The sequence below is a fragment of the Bos grunniens genome, chromosome 8 (assembly GCF_055505025.1).
Source record: "Bos grunniens cultivar Pamir isolate PY7600 chromosome 8, Bosgru_T2T1.0, whole genome shotgun sequence".
In the NCBI taxonomy this organism is placed as follows: domain Eukaryota; kingdom Metazoa; phylum Chordata; class Mammalia; order Artiodactyla; family Bovidae; genus Bos; species Bos grunniens.
The window spans coordinates 85,422,879-85,427,042 of record NC_141172.1 but is presented as its reverse complement, the minus strand read 5'-3'; the positions used below and the strand labels follow the sequence as shown (position 1 = coordinate 85,427,042).

At 41.9% G+C, this 4,164-nt stretch overlaps 1 long non-coding RNA gene across 1 annotated transcript; it reads left to right on the top strand.

Annotated features, from left to right (window-relative positions):
• The first annotated feature begins 383 nt into the window (after window positions 1-383).
• On the top strand, window positions 384-1,140 carry LOC147367610 (uncharacterized). Its single transcript, XR_015168841.1, has 2 exons — window positions 384-476; window positions 917-1,140. It is a non-coding gene; the product is annotated as an uncharacterized LOC147367610 (long non-coding RNA).
• Window positions 1,141-4,164: the final 3,024 nt, after the last annotated feature.

The following is a 4,164-nucleotide window of genomic DNA, read 5'->3' as shown; positions in this document are numbered from 1 at the left end:
TTTTGGGATAATCTTGGCACCAAATGGTTTATCCTGGGCCATAAAATGATTAACTTGAATCTTGAAGAAGAGCAGACTACTATACAAATAGTTTCATTTACATAGATTAGGGGAACAATATCCATACTGGTTTGTCAAGTAGGTTCTGGGCCAAGAGGCAGAACCGACTTGGAGACAGAGTTTGGGGTAAAGGCATAGTACATTAGCGTAGCTTAAGATGAACATTTCCATAAGAAAAAGGCATTGGTTATCTCTCCGCGAAACCAGGTGTCATTATGGCAACACAGTATTTTAAGAGAAACCTCCCTTTAAATTTGTATAGAGAAGGAAAAAATATTGCTAGTTTGTTTCCTCCTGCCGCTTAAGAGAGATAAAAATGTCTGACACTTGCAGGCTATTTCCTTCATTTGGAGACCCCTGGCCTTCCTGCCTGTTACCCTCTCAAGACTATGGATGCAGTTTCCCGAGTTGCCTGTGTAAGTTCAAGTCCTGATTCCATCTCTTTCTAGTTGAACAGATGTGGTGAGCTAATTAACCCTGTGTCCCTTAGAAGAACTGGGGAGTCTGTATGTTCTACTACCCAGGGTAGCTGTGGGGATAGAACAAAACTAGCCTTGTAAAGTGTTTCCTGGTGCATGATACATGCTCAATAATACTCACCTCTTAGCCCAGGGCTTCTGAGATGTTCGCAGTGCTCTAGCCAATGCTTGGCCTGGACCCTGATCTGTTCTTGTCCTAACAAAGGTTTGCTTCAGTTTCTGTTACATGCACTCTGTAAGGAAAGGCTGAAAATGCTAACAGTGCCATAAACCGGTTAGGCCAGTGGGTACAGAACATTCTTTCGTCCATTTTGGCTTCAGTTTGAAAAATCACAGTGGAAGTCCCAGGTTTGTTTGTTTTTTGTTTTTTTTTTCAGGTTCCTAATGTTTAAAATGGAGAATTAAGGATCTACCTTCTTCACAGAGTGACTGTGAGGTCCAAGCAAAATCATCCACATGCAAGCACACAGAAGACTACACTCCAGAGTGCATACTTCTGAGCTCTGAAGGCTTGAGCAGTCCCATCACCCACACACCTATTTTCAGAAACTCAGCTACTCCCCTGCCCCTTTTTTATGATGGTAAAATACACATTATATAATTTTTGCCATCTCAGCCATTTTTGAAGTGTACCGTAGTCCAAAACTCTTTTCATCTTGCAAAATCAAAACTCTGTACCTACTAAACAATAAGTCCTCATTCCTCCTTTCTCTCAGGCCCCCAGGAACCCCATTCTACTTTCTGTTTTTGTGAATTTGACTGCTGTAGATACTTCATGAGTGGAATCACACAGAATTTGTCTTTCTGTGGCTGGCTTATTTCACTTAGAATAATGTCCTCCAGGTTCATCTATGTTGGAGCCTGTGTCAATACTTCCTTTTTAAGGCTGAAGAATTCCATTGTATGCATACACCGTGTTTTGTTTATCCATTCATCTTTCAGTGATCACAGTCGTGTTTCTTTCATGTTCTGTTTTCTTTGTGATTACCATGGTGATTACATTTAAAACCCTCACATTAAATCACTCTAATTTGAATTTGCCTGTGTGCCTGCCAAGTCGCTTCAGTTGTGTCCAACTCTTTGTGACTCTGTGGACCTTAGCCCACCAGGCTCCTCTGTCTATAGTATTCTCCAAGAAGACTGGAGTAGGTTGCCATGCCCTCCTCCAGGGGATCTTCTCCACTCAGGGATCAAATGGTTCTTTACCATTAGCACCACCCAGGAAGGCTTAATTTGAATTTATGTCAGCTTTAATTCAATAGCATAAAATAACTCTGCTCCTTTACAGCTCTGTCCCCACTATTTTCAGTTACTGATGTGAAAAAAAATGTGTTAAAATACTTGTGATGTAAGATTTACCATCTTGACTACTTTTAAGTGTACAGTGTAGTGGTATTAAATCACCTTCACACTGATGTGTAACCACCACATCATCCATTCCCACAAATCTTACAAATCTGAAACTCTGTGCCTTCTAAATAACAGCTCACTCTTTTCCCTTCCCTCTAGCCCCTGCCAACTGCTATTCTACTTTCTCCATGATTTTGGCAACTTTTAAGTACTTCATATGGGCTTCCCTGGTAGCTCAGCAGTAAAGAATCCACCTGCCAATGCAGGAGACCCAGACTGGGATTTTCATAAATCCCAGTTGTCTGCTATTACTTTTGTTGCCTATGCCTTTGGATCCCTAGGTCAGGAAGATCCCCTGGAGAAGGCAATGGCAACCCACTCCGGTATTCTTGCATGGGAAATCCCATGGACAGAGGAGCCTGGTGGGCTGCAGTCCATGGGGTTGCATAAGAGTTGGACCTGACTTTAGTGACTAAATAACAACAAGTACCTTATATAGGTGGGATCCTATGTTTATTTTTTTGTGACTGACTTATTTTACTTAGCATAATATCCTTAACGCTCATCCATGTTGTAGCATATTGCAGAAGTTCCTTCCTTTTTAAGGCTGAAAAATATTTCACTGCATGTATATACCACATTTTGCTTATCCATTCATTGGTAATGGACATTTGAATTTCTTCCATATTTTAGCTATTGTGAATGGTGCTGCTGTGTACATGGATGTAAAAATATTCCTTTGAGACTCTGCTTTCATTTCTTTTGGGTATATACCCAAATGTGATACTACCAGATCATATGCTAATTCTATTTTTCATTTTTTGAAGTACCCCCATAGTGTTTTCCTCAGTAACTTTCCCATTTTGCCCTCCCAGCAACACCGCCGTTCAGTTCAGTTGCTCAGTCGTGTCCAACTCTTTGCAACCCCATAAATCGCAGCACACCAGGCCTCCATGTCCATCACCAACTCCCAGAATTCACCCAGACTCACGTCCATCGAGTCAGTGATGCCATCCAGCCATCTCATCCTCTGTCGTCCCCTTCTCCTCCTGCCCCCAATCCCTCCCAACATCAGAGTCTTTTCCAATGAGTCAACTCTTCGCATGAGGTGGCCAAAGTACTGGAGTTTCAGCTTTAGCATCACTCCTTCCAAAGAAATCCCAGGGCTGATCTCCTTCAGAATGGACTGGTTGGATCTCCTTGCAGTCCAAGGGACTCTCAAGAGTCTTCTCCAATACCACAGTTCAAAGCATCAATTCTTTGGCGCTCAGCCTTCTTCACAGTCCAACTCTCACATCCATACATGACCACAGGAAAAATGATAGCCTTGACTAGACGGACCTTTGTTGGCAAAGTGATGTCTCTGCTTTTCAATATGCTATCTAGGTTGATCATAACTTTTCTTCCAAGGAGTAAGCGTCTTTTAATTTCATGGCTGCAGTCACCATCTGCAGTGATTTTGGAGCCCCAAAAAATAAAGTCTGACACTGTTTCCACTGTTTCCCCATCTATTTCCCATGAAGTGATGGGACCAGATGCCATGATCTTCATTTTCTGAATGTTGAGCTTTAAGCCAACTTTTTCACTCTCCTCTTTCACCTTCATCAAGAGGCTTTTTAGTTCCTCTTCACTTTCTGCCATAAGGGTGGTGTCATCTGCATATCTGAGGTGATTGATATTTCTCCCAGCAATCTTGATTCCAGCTTGTGCTTCTTCCAGCCCAGCATTTCTCATGATGTACTCTGCATATAAGTTAAATAAACAGGGTGACAATATACAGACTTGATGTACTCCTTTTCCTATTTGGAACCAGTCTGTTGTTCCATGTCCAGTTCTAACTGTTGCTTCCTGACCTGCATACAGGTTTCTCAAGAGGCAGGTCAGGTGGTCTGGTATTCCCATCTCTTTCAGAATTTTCCACAGTTTATTGTGATCCACACAGTCAAAGGCTTTGGCATAGTCAATAAGGCAGAAATAAATGTTTTTCTGGAACTCTCTTGCTTTTTTGATGATCCAACGGATATTGGCAATTTGATCTCTGGTTCCTCTGACTTTTCTAAAACCAGCTTGAACATCTGGAAGTTCATGGTTCACGTATTGCTGAAGCCTGGCTTGGAGAATTTTGAGCATTACTTTACTAGCGTGTGAGATGAGTGCAATTGTATGGTAGTTTGAGCATTTTTTGGCATATGGTAGTTTGAGCATTTTTTGGCATTGCCTTTCTTTGGGATTGGAATAAAAACTGACCTTTTCCAGTCCTGTGGCCACTGCTGAG